This window comes from Bidens hawaiensis, unplaced genomic scaffold, assembly GCF_021521415.1.
Source record: "Bidens hawaiensis isolate Kalapana, Puna unplaced genomic scaffold, B.hawaiensis_p1.1 tig00025672_1, whole genome shotgun sequence".
Lineage (NCBI taxonomy): Eukaryota > Viridiplantae > Streptophyta > Magnoliopsida > Asterales > Asteraceae > Bidens > Bidens hawaiensis.
Genome location: NW_027505058.1, coordinates 152,105 through 165,566, shown reverse-complemented (window position 1 = coordinate 165,566; position 13,462 = coordinate 152,105). Strand labels below are relative to the sequence as shown.

The following is a 13,462-nucleotide window of genomic DNA, read 5'->3' as shown; positions in this document are numbered from 1 at the left end:
CTGATTATTGTTCTTGTATTTTTGTTACAAACTTGTGTACTTGATGTTTAAATTAATTAATGATATTATTGTCACTTAATAGTGTCACATGTGTTTTGAGCAATCTGTACGTCACATTCGGGCGTATTCCGCTTTAGCCGGGGTGTTACAGTGTGTGTGTGTGAGAGAGAGAGGGAGAGATGGAAATGGTGGGGGGAGAGAGAGATACGCATATGATATATTTTAAGTTAAGTTTAATCAAATATATTATAAAATATAAAGTAATTTAATTTGTTTTCTTATTTATTAAAACACATGTACTTAAATAGGTAAATTGACCAATTTTCCCTTGATTTAACGAGAAAAACTATCTGAGTTAGGCCTAAATGACACACACTGTTGGATTTTTAAACGTAAAGGATAAAACTTATCAATTTTAAAGATAAAGGACAATGAGTGAAATTTGATACATATATAAAGAACAATTTCTGTAATTCTGTCTTTTTTATTTCTAAATAGTTTGACATTGCAAAACTTTTTTAAAAGAGTTGAGAAACAATTTTGAAATTGCGAAAAACTACAAAAAAAAATCTGGAAAATTCAAAACGAAAAACTGAAAAATTGCACAGAAAATCTTTTTTTTCTGTTTGCAATTTTTTAGTTTCTTTTTTCTTTCTTTTTTTTTTTGCAATTTTTCACAACTAATTTTTTTTCTCAATTTAAAACAAAATTGCAATGTCAAACTGTTTAGAAATTAAAAAAAACTACATAATCTACTATCCAGGTAAAATATCTATGATTAGAATAAATAAAAACTTTAGTGCCTTGATTGGAACAAACTTTTTATAAGTGAACTGATTGTAACAGTTTCAAAACTTAATTACTATTTATAACCCCTAAAATAAACTATTTATACATGTCTAAACTTACTATACTGACCTAATTAACTCTTTAATTAGTTGTGGGGTTGAGATTTGGGATCATGGTGGAATCATGCACGTTTGTTGCTTGACATGACGCCACCACGAGTGCCAAATGACAACGCAAAGTGTGCAGCCTTTTATGTTGTTATCAACTCCAATAATTGTATCCAAACCTAATTAAAATATAGTTTGGATAATTGGATGTAGACCATGGATTAAGTGGATATATAAATATGGAAATTGATTTTAAATAATCTTAACGATTCATTATTGGTAAATAAAAGTATTAACTAATGACATGGGTGAAGACAATCCCATCATTTAATATGTTTATTCCCAACAATCCGCGACTAACAAAATTCTAACAGCACTAGTTGGAGGTCACTAAAAAAAACGTTTTTGGCCAAAGAAACTTTTCCGGCGGAAAACTCAACTGATCCACACCTCATGGTCATAGAAAGTTGGTAATGTTGTTAAAATATTGAGGCCGAAACCCGTCTTAAATCCGGACCAAGACGAGTCTAAAGTGTAGGACGTGAGTCAGGAGTTTATTAAATGATATCAATAAAACTAACAAATATACTATTTATGTATCCTTGGAAATTGTAGTACATATACCATATACACATTCAAATGAAAATGACATAAAATACAACATATGCATAAAACTTGATTCATATCGAGGTCCTTAACTTGTACTCTAATAACTAATTCTTGATCAATCTTTAATGAGTTGAAATTGGACTAGAACCGCGTTGACATTCGTCTAGCTCATGTTGACTGAGATCCGAGCATGACCTCCGAGTCGCATCTTCTTGTACGGTCATTCTCTTGGTGAACCCGTCTTGACCACCGGAAGCCATATGCACCCTCCTAGTTGCAAGACTGAAAAAGGTAAAGTTCCCAGTTATGCTGAGGATATCTGTTAAACAGAGATTAGATCAATCCGCGAACGCGTCCGGGGTACAACCGAAGCAGTGTGTATTGCCTGGATTACCAGAGCACCGTAACTATAGTTGACACGCGAGTTCGACATCAAGTGACTTGGAACTTAATCGAATTCACGTCTGTCTGTCTAATGTGTGGTATTGTAGGAACCATTGGGTGTGTGTGTCGTGGCTGATCTGGTTGTTATCTTCATCTCTTACTCCAGCTACTTGCTATATATAGCTAGTTCTATATAGCTCTTTGGCGTGTCTAGTCAAATAGGAATATAATCTTGTGAGTTCTCACATTTATAAGCAACTCACAAGTTTATCATTCTACAAGTGCGAGACAAACCCATTTTTGCATTTCACCAATATTCAAGTTGTCAACTACACATTTGGGTCATTAACCAAGGTTAACTGCGATGATCACATTATAACGAGAGAAAATACTCAAACATAACTCCTAAAAACGGACAGTTTATCAAAAATTAAGTTCTATTAGATTAGTTTAGGGCACTAATAAGCCTGAAAACATATGAATTTTATATTAAAATTGGGTTATATATATATATTTGAACGTAGATTTATCTAATTGTAGTAGGGTGTGTATGGAGATATGATAAGATTATAGTTAAAATACTGCAAAAGACGAATGGATATAAGTGTGCAGTGCACTCACTACTAGAAAAATGACCTTTAATGATGCGCATTGCATGTCATTAAAGGGGTAGATGACACGTATATTCGTGTCAAGGAAGGCCCTGTCAAGAAAAGTTAATGACACGTATTTGTGTGTCATCTTTTATGACAAACTTATGACACGTATTTGCATGTCATCTTTTAAGGGTAAAAAAATATATTATTTATAGAATTATTAATTTCCCTATCAAATGACAATTCTCATAACACAAAAAAATATTCATATACAGAAAAATAATGCATTTCATATAATATTTCATACAACATTCAAAGTTAACTAACATCAATACATAATTTTAACAAAAAACAAACGGTGCCACAAAAGTCCACCAATCTTCATTAATTTTCTTCAATCCCGGTATTCGTCAATCTTCACTTTCATACTTCTTTTGTAATATGTTTATTTGCTAGAATAAGAAATGCATACCTAAAAGCAATGAACTCTATTGAAAAAATTGAGATAAGAATCTAAAGACACAGACAAGAGAATTTAACAATCATATGCTCAATAATAAAGAATAGGGGGGGGGGGGGGGGATATTTTGTTTCTACAATTATCATAGCTGACACATGTTAATAATCAAAAAAAGTAGTTGTCAGCCCTGGTTGGGTACACAGTAAACTTAAGTCAGCTTAAACCACCTTACCAGGATACATGAGCTGGCTCACGAGCCTAAAAAAATCTACTATCTATATGATATATCACAAACATTTATATAAGAAACGTTCTTATGCATAAAACTATGATAAAAGTAACTAAATGTTCATATTATGTAATATATAAAAATTATAATTAAAAGGCCACATCATATACAAGTGTAAAAATTTTATATATGTTTTGGTACCTCAGTTTTGCTAGCAGCCTTCATATTCTCTGAGAATTCTTCAATTATGTCTCATGTTTTTGCCTACTAAAATTGATTCTAGAACAATAGGAGTAGCCTGAAATATAATTGGTCCAATATTATGAGACTTCCCAGCTACTAGTTGTGCTTCATATAGAAGATGTGGCCTTAGAGCTTGAAAGGCAGTTATAAAAAATTAAAATCAACTAATGAAATGAAATATATCTTAGAAATTGAACAAAAGTAGCAAACTTAATAATGAGTATATGAAATATACCACTCTCGAGTTTCCAGATGTTAGAAACATCTTGAATTCGACCTTCCACAAAATCCCGTAGAACATAAAGTGAGTACAATTATTACAAAACAACAACACGTATGATTAACGATAGTCAAATAAGAATATGGTATACCTTTCACTCAATATAGAAGTTTTCCATTTGCAACAAAAAATAATTATGAAGTGAAGATTATATAGAAGATACTCCATGCATAACTTGATCAAATACCTATACAATCAGGGGCGGACCTACATAGGTCCCATCGGGGTCCCGGGACACCAATGTTTTTTTAAAAAATACTTAGAGACGGTATACTAAATTTTGTAAGGACCCCATAAAAATTAATACTTGGAACCCATACTATTAAGGCTAAACTAGTATAGTGGAAATTCCCTTGTTTTTTCTTTGAGAGGTTGCAGGTTCAAGCCTCTCCATACTCAGTTTTTGTTGATTTTTTATATCCTAGTCAATATTAGTTATTTAGTTAGGGTGTTTGTGTTTTTTTTAGTTTCTCTCATATAGTCATTATCACCATCCAACATATATAATAACAACATGGGTTTTACATATTCTTTTATTAATTATCTTATTATGTAAGACCATATATATATATATATATATATATAGCATATGTTTATGTTTTTCGAGTATGAATAAAAATGAATTAAAAATGTATGTTCTATCTAGTTTCTAATCTAGATTCTTTCTACTTACTCGTTTCCAATGACACCATATTTCCGTGTTTTATTATGTTACTCGTCTCGACCCGACCCGCATAACGACCGACCTGAAAATTTTGTAAACCGAAAAAGTTGGGACCCCGTTGACAAAAAATCCTGGGTCCGCCACTGTATACAATATAAGTTATGTATCTATCAAGAGTAGCACGAGTCAGTTAACAAAGCACATTAATACCCAACCATTTTTATTAAAAACTAGTAATTGACCCGGCACGTTGCTCGGGGTTCCCTTTTAGTTTCATATAAATTTGGCCTTTCAAAAAAAAAAGGTGTTAGGAGTAGTATTAAGCCACACCTCATAATCTCGTAATCTTTAAAACCTTCCACCGGTTTAGTGGCATTACTAAGATTAGAAGCACGGGTTATGCTAACTTTGATCAAGGAATATAACCTAACTAGACTATCAAAGTAACTAACCTTACTCAGCAGTTGGCATCTGGACATAAGGATAAGCCTGCATTTTCTGATCCTGTTGTAGTTGACTTTTCTGAGAATGTTTGACTTGCAATAAACTTTCACTTTCATAATACCAAGAATACCACTGCTCATGCCAAAACCAACTATTTTCCATACACCTACACTTCTGAAGAGTTGACTTTTGACCCGATGGTGAATTCTCCAAAAGTGCATTAAAAAATCCACAAATTTTAGCAAAAAATAGACTTGGACCTCCTCACTAATAGATTTAGTCCAATGTAAGCTAGGTTGACAGTTGCTTACAATTAAATTCCAACAAATCAAATTGAAAACTTTCCCAAGTTCCATCAAGATGGTGGATTTCTAATATGATCATGGAAAATAATGTATTTTTTGCCAAATCTAAACTTAATAGGATCCCAGACATACCCCTTGTTATGAAAATCATTTATTCCCTCAAAATTCATACTTTTCCTGAATTTCCCATTATACCCTTGGGCTTCTAACAAGTTTTTTTTCAATAGCCTTGGTCTCACCCCTCCTCCTCCATATATCTTCAGCCCAAATGGGCTTCTTCAATTCAAAAGAATTGGTAGACTCAAAAAAAGTAAACCAAGAAAAAGGCTTGAACAAAATTGAATATGTAAAAAGGTTTGATACTGATGTGAAGTTCTAAAAAAATCAAAAAATTATTAGTGGTGGAGATGTATGTACTACTCACATCAGTATACTCCTTCCATCCAAACACTCCAGGGTTAAGCCTTTCTCCAGGCTGCAAAAAACCTAACTCTTCATTGTTGAAAGCAGAGTTAATGCTAACACCATAATTGACTGTAGACAGTAACAGATTTGACTCCAAACATAAAAATAAATCAAAATCAAAATTAGAGAAGTGAGATGACCTTGAAGGCACGAGAACTACACCTTATTTCATCATTTTCCCAAAAGATCCCACCCCTCAAGTCCGAATGGACTTCATCAGATCAAGTGACGAAGAGACTGAAGACGAACCGGGCAAAAAAAGCGAAGGGTTAGACCGGTTCTGCAAGTTGCTACGCTCATATACAAACAAAATTCAGAGAATCTATTTGCACACACAAACCAATTACAACACTCCTATACTGAATGCGGAATCTGAACCCGTACGTGACCTTCTTCGTAAAGTCCAAGGATCGTTAACGTTCATCTAAATGGCGACGACTTTGGCCACATAAAAGCGCAACAGCAACATCTATAGATCACAAGGCTAGTGTGCACATACAAAATTAAATCTTAGAATAAATAGCAACTTTCTACCATACTCCAACAGAAACTACTTTTCACATGAAAACCTCCTACATCAAGTCTATACTAACCAACAAAAAAAAGAGTTAACAAACTCTCTAAAGCTACCTAATGATAAAGTAAAACCTAGAAATAGAAATTTTAACTGTAAAAAACCTAAAATCATCATATCAACATATAAATTAACAACAGAAGGCTTAATTTCTAAAACATAATTAAATAAAACGTGCCCTAATTAACGAAAATTAGTCGCTGTGCACCCAAATAAAATACCAAGCATCAACCTCAAATGAGCTATAACAATAATATGCTAAAGCATAACCCTAATCATCAAACATAACGTTAATTATACTTACATATTTAACAATGATCTAATGACCAGTACTAAAAATACGTAATCTAACAATCAATCAGAAAACTCACATTCCAAAACATAATAACAACACACAAACAAACCTGATAAACAAGAACAACACGATGATCATGTGGCTGATGAATATCATGTAACAAACCTTCGTCTTAGCGGAAGCTGTACCACTAGAAACATTTAAAGTATATTCAAAATAGCAAAAATTAAACCTAAAACTCTAACAAACTAACAATTGAGTAGATGAATGATTGATTAATCGATTTAATCAACGCGAATGAAGAAAACCGTACCGATGACGAATGATTGTTTGATTGAGTGCCGACTCGGTAACCTAACGCCATCCTTTTCTCCGGCATTCGGAGTCATAGGAATCAAAGGCTCCGTTGAAGTAGAGTTTTGTTCGTGTTTTAGACGTTTCGGAGAAGTAATTGAAGGAATCAGAGCTTCGATTCATAATCGAAGGAATTAGAGCTTGTTCTTCGTGATTTGAACTCGTAATCGATTGGATCTTCTAGGGTTCTTCGCTTCGATCGGATCTCTAGGGTTTTCCCTTCGAACTCGTGTGTCTGATTTGTAATATACGAGTCTTTGATTGACAATGTGAAATGTGATCATATTAAGAAGTTGAAATGTGATCATTTAGGTGCTGTTGTTTTTTTTGAAGTGAAACGTCCGCAATCTGCGTACCATGTCTGCAGTAATTTGTAGAAGAAGAGGTGGACAAAACCTCTACAGTCGACAAAAAGAAGACTGCTTGTTTTTTAACGTCTATAGGTTCCTAAAATAACTGGTAGTGGTGTATGAACTGGTAGTAGGTGATGGTGGTGCTGAATGGTGATTGTGGTGGTGAACGGTGGACAATGGTGGTGGTGGCGAACGGTGGGTGGTGGTGGACGGTGGTTGAGTGGTGTATGGTGGTGATGGACGGTGGTGGTGAACGGTGGGTGGTGGTTGTGGAAGTGGGTGTTGGTTGGGTGTGGTGTTTTAACCCTGTGCAGACCTTAGAAGTTCTCAGAAGAGGATGAGCCAAGTCTGCACCAAGAAGAGCTTCCGCAGACGTTTTTTTAATGAAACGTCTTCGAGAAAACAAACAGTCTGCAGATGGTTTTGTCTGCGCGGCGCATACAAAAGAGGTTGCATGGATTTTTTTCAGAAAAACAAACAACTCCTTACACAACTTAAGCTTGATAGTATTTGTTTCAATTATGCATTCTGTGTCAAGTCCAATAGAGGTTTTCTACGAGCCGAATGGTTTGATGAGATTGAACGGAAAAGTTGAGATGAGAAAGGAGTCGTAAACTTTCAAGGTGAAAAGAGAATCATTTAGCGAGTTAAGATTTAAACCTCCGATTAGGCTCACTGATTCCAAAAAGGTTTAACCAATTTGATGATGGATAATCTTGAAATGAAATGGATGAAAATAACTAGGTTTTAATATAAATAAATTATTGTCTTCTGTTATAAGGCAAAGCATACACTATATTTGATGATTGGAGTTGGAGTACACTCATAAATGTGTGACAGCAAGCTACAACTCTGATCTAAACAATATAATGCACGTACACCACAAAAAAAAAGTTAACAATGAAAAAACTCAAGTGGAAATTCGAACAACAGTCGTGCATATCAAACAACATTACATTAATACATATGGACACACATTAAAATCAACTGTGTCCCACTCTTAACATATCAACGCTGTGTTATCTATATTTGGATGGTTATCTGCTTATCGCGCGATATTGCTACAAAGATACACTGGATTTGGTGTAAGGCCCCGTTACCGGTAGCCCTACTTTCGTGTTGGATTTACTCATAAACGCAGTTCTAAATATCAGAGTTAATTAAAACATTCGCGGAATATAAAAGCTTTCATAAAACACTTCATAATAAAACACGTCGTGTCTTAAAACATCATTTTGTCTTTCAAAATAAACGAAACATTAAACTTAAACGTCTTGAGTCTTCCGATGCCAGCCTCTTATTCAGTGCCACGTGTCTCCTCAAGCGAGCTGCCTCATCCTACTCACCTGCGTGCATACTAAAAGTCAGCTACGCCGAGTGAGTTCTAGTTAATCATACACTATGCAATACACATAAACTTATATTCTTTCATTCATACTTTCATACTTTCATACTTTCTTTTGTATTAACTTACTTTCATAACTTACTTTCACAGACCTCACCTCACTTTAATCACCCTTTTCCCTCTCATCATCTTTCCTACCATTCCCACCTGCCCCTTCAACAGTTCTTTCACGGCTTCCAGCAGACCCTCCCGGAGTAATATTCTTCACAGCAGTGGCTACAGTTTGAACAATAGCTGCTTGAATTGCGGGATCCAGTTGAACTCCTTCATTGTTTTCCGGGTTTCTTCCAGCTGCGCTTCCTTCAGCTTCGGTGTTGGAAGCTGTCTCAACCGAAGGTTGCTGGACACGACGAGGCCTGCCGCGTCGTCCAGTGCGACCTCCAGCTCCAACAATGTCTCCAGCTCCAGCCATCGTATTCTAAAAGGGAAAACACAAACATCATCACTCAAGGAACTATTTAGTACAAGGATAGCAAGGCTAACAGGTAATAACAGTGGCCAGCTGTGACTAGCTGATCACGTTGCTTTCCGTGTCCTATACACTTCCCTTTATGAGTCTCTTTGTGCTGGTTCTACTTAAGCAGTTAGTCAAATCAAACAATCAATTATTCCTATCCCTGTCGTTCACATATCTTTTCTTTCTCATTTACATATATCATTTAATCACACACTTTACCTTTACTGATCTTGCTTGAGCGACACATGGCATTCTTGAACTGGCATCTTCTTTCCTTTCTTACTTAAATCCCATTCTCTGTTCGAGTCTAAGCATGTAGGATGCTTAAATCTCTCGAACTTTGCTCTGATACCAACTTGTAAGGCCCCGTTACCAGTAGCCCTACTTTCGTGTTGGATTTACTCATAAACGCAGTTCTAAATATCAGAGTTAATTAAAACATTCGCGGAATATAAAAGCTTTCATAATAAAACACGTCTTGTCTTAAAACATCATTTTGTCTTTCAAAATAAACGAAACATTAAACTTAAACGTCTTGAGTCTTCCGATGCCAGCCTCTTATTCAGTGCCACGTGTCTCCTCAAGCGAGCTGCCTCATCCTACTCACCTGCGTGCATACTAAAAGTCAGCTACGCTGAGTGAGTTCTAGTTAATCATACACTATGCAATACACATAAACTTATATTCTTTCATTCATACTTTCATACTTTCATACTTTCTTTTGTATTAACTTACTTTCATATCTTACGTTATAAAGAACATTACGCCCTACATTCCTCGAGTATTATTAGGGCTCGGTACCCTCCTTCCTCGAGTATTATTAGGGCTCGGTTCCCTCTTTCCTCGAATATTAGTAGGGTTCGGTTCCCTAGTTCTCGAATATTAGTAGGGTTCGATTCCCTCTTCGTTACCGTACATCCATCCTTTCCTGCTTTTATTAACTTTATCACATTCATACACATAAGCATACATATCATACTTACCTTATACTTAGCGTTACAACCTGACAGTACGTGCAATATCCGAAGATCGTTCACGTACCGTCAAGCCATCATTCATACATTTCACATTATTCACATAAGGCATACACTTATCTCTTAGGATAAGCGTATTAACAAACATATTGAGTATGCACACAGCCCCGAAAACATGACACATAATTGGGGCTAGAAACTCACCTGAACACGGTTACGTTCACCGTTAATCGTAATCCCTTTCTTCAGTTATGCACGGCTGACTGTATAACAAGTATACGTATCAATTAACTATCACTACTCATATTGTATTTCTATCTTTATATGACCCACAACGAACGGGGGTCCGGGGGCAGCGCCCCTGGCAGCGGGGTCTAGGGGCGGCAGCCCCTAGCAGGGTCCAAGGGGCAGAGCCCCTGGCTGGGGTCGAGCTAACTTAACTTTTTCATTAACTGTCTCAACACATTTTTCATTAGGTTTTTAATTTATTTTCTAAGCGAACTTAACTTTAGGCGAAGTTAAACCTTAAGCGAACTTAACTTTAGGCGAAGTTAAACCTTAAGCGAACTTAACTTTAGGCGAAGTTATCAGTTAGGCGAACTTGGCCTTAGGCGAAGTTATCAATTAGGCGAACTTGGCCTTAGGCGAAGTTACCAGTTAGGCGAACTTGGCCGTAGGCGAAGTTAAGCCTTGAAGGCGAAGTTAAGCTTTGAAGGCGAAGTTACCGTTTTGAAGGCGAAGTTGCCCAGTTCGCAGGCGAAGTTGCCCAGTTCGCTACGGGTTTGGTTTTTATCACGCATTTTGGCGATTTTAATACCCTTGTTATGGTTCGACATCACCCACTAACGTTCCCTAACCATTTCGTTCGTATATATATCCCGTATAAACTATAAAGCTTGGATCTTTAAGCTTAAGGACATTCAATAAAACATAAACTTTAAAGGTCAAGAACATACCTTTTGTGCTCGTTTGGATCTCGTTTATCTTGTTTAATCACAACTAATCGTTTGCTCTCTCTCGGATCTTGCTCGTTTAAGGTGTGGGTGTGTTTGGAGTGTGTAGAGATTATGATGGAAATGAAATGAGGGTTTAGGGTTTTAGCTTGGTTTTGGGGATATTTATATCCCTTAAAGCCCATGGACCTAAGGCTCATTCTCATTTAACCCATCTCAATTAATCTAAGTCCATGATCCGTTCTTTACTCGATATCAATTAATTAATAACGCGAAATCACTAAACGTAACTCTCTTTATTCAACATTATAAATTTTAGGATGTTACATTTGGACCATTACAATAGTGTCATGAGGTAGATCATATATTCTAGTTCGAAGTGGTCTCAATGGTATTGTGGTATCACATTTCATCTTCCCAAGCCATGAGAACGAGAAAACTTGTAAACGCAATGAAAAAACTCTATAGAAGATCCATAACTGAAGCCCCGTAAACGCTTCAAATATCAAGTCAGTAAATGTATACAAAAGATAAACAAACATGAATATGTATCACAAGTAGGGGTGTTCTTTGGGTTTGTTTTTCGTGTTTCGGGTTTTTCGGGTTTCAAAGTTTTAAATCTTGACCCGAAACCCAACCCGAATCTCTCACGGATTTTTCGGGTTCATGTAATTCGGGTTCGGGTTTTTTCAGGTTAGGTTAATTGGGTTTTGAGTATCCTAGAATACAAAACAAAAAACAAAAATAAAATTAAAACCTACATGCTAAAATTAAAACAACATATATTATTCTTTGCTCGTAAGCAAATAATTAATTAATAAACTAACACAACTTGATAAAACAATCCAGAAGAAGAGTAAAGCAACTCGAACCAGCATAATCGTCTTCAATCGGGCGTGATTTGGTTGTTCGATTACAGTTGCTATTAGTAACAAACGGATAAACTATCAATAAACAATCGATCAATAATAGTTGTGATGACAACAATAGATTAGGACCAGATTCTGATAACGTTAGTCGCTAATACTAAGCCCATTATATATAAACTAGTTGTTAACCCGCGCGCTGCTGCGGAGACGATAGTTTGAACAAAATTTATAAGAAACGTCAATAAAACTAAACATGTCGCAATGATAAGTTTGTTTTTTTAATATAATATATTTAAACATATAGAATAAAAAAAATAAACTTGCCAATCATATGGGTGAATAAATGACCAAAGTTGAAACTAATTCATATATTTACTAAAGTTAAGGGGACAAAACTGTAATTATATTAAAATTAGAACTGCCAAAATTTATTAAATTTAAGTTAAAACTTTTCTGCTTTAAATACTTGTAAATTGATGCAACTATGACTGGTACTTTATAATCCGCACCTCGATTTTGAATAAAATTTATATCAAACTGTAGATAAAATAAGAAATTTGCAACCGTATATTTGATTTTTTTTTAATGCAATATACTCAAGGATGTACAAAAAATAGTAAAAGAAATAGATTTGAGGAATATGTGGAGAAAGATGAAGGGGTTGAAATGTAAATACTGGTTAAATTTACAAAAAAAATGCAAAGATAAAGGCGAAATAGTGTAATTATATAATACCAAATCAATTGTTACGTAGGATGTGTTGATAAAAAGACACTTTTAGTCCTTAAAATTCAAAAATGGATGCTTCAACTCTTATACTTGTTGCAATGAGTTAGGTACCTCTTAAAATTTAAGAGGTCCCTAACTCATGCATTATATATAGTTGAGATATATATTTAATTTCAAAACTAAAAAGTTATTCGGGTAATTCGGGTTGACCCAAAACTTATAAATCAAACCCGAGAACCAACCCAAATTACTTCGGTTCGGGTTGATATTTTCCCGGGTTCGGGTTTTTCGGGTCGGGTTAGCTCGTGTTCGGGTACGTGTTTTCTCGGGTTGGGTTTCGGATAAAAGTGATAGCCCTAATCACAAGTAGGTGTAGTGTGCGTGGTGAGGTTCGGTGCGGTTTTTGACTAAAATCAAACCGAAAATCAAAGCTTCGGTTTTTGAAGTTTTTAAGACTTTTCAATTTCGGTTTTTTGGTTTTCGGTTTTTTCGGTTATTGTCATTTGAGCTTGAAAGTTTTTATTTCCATTCAGTACGGTTCAATTTTTCGGTTTTTATTACATGCAAAACCACAACCAAACCGTTAGTACGGTTTTTACAATAACATAAAACCAGACCGTCGGTTTATCTTTCAGTTTCGAATATGTTTTTTCGATTTCTTACACACTCATAATCATAACGGTAGATGTGTAAGCATTAATAAGTTAATTTATATTACTTTTAGTTCATTATTCTTTTATAAAGGCAAATCTCTTATTTCTCGAAACTCGAACCAATAACATAATTTAAAAAAACCGTTAAACAACTGAACCGGAATATTTAATTAAATTGTTTTTTTATCGTTGGTGAAGGAAGTAGATAAGAGCAAGTAAAGTGGTAAATAATTAAAAAAAAGTTGCACTCCTCATGTTTTATACATCTCCA

General features: G+C 35.1%; 1 long non-coding RNA gene across 1 annotated transcript; it reads right to left on the bottom strand.

Annotated features, from left to right (window-relative positions):
- Positions 1 to 2,520: 2,520 nt before the first annotated feature.
- Positions 2,521 to 6,468, bottom strand: LOC143610313 (uncharacterized). The gene is made up of 3 exons (XR_013149568.1): positions 5,321 to 6,468; positions 4,814 to 4,937; positions 2,521 to 3,694 (listed from the first exon to the last, which is right to left on the bottom strand). It is a non-coding gene; the product is annotated as an uncharacterized LOC143610313 (long non-coding RNA).
- Between the last annotated feature and the right edge of the window lie 6,994 nt (positions 6,469 to 13,462).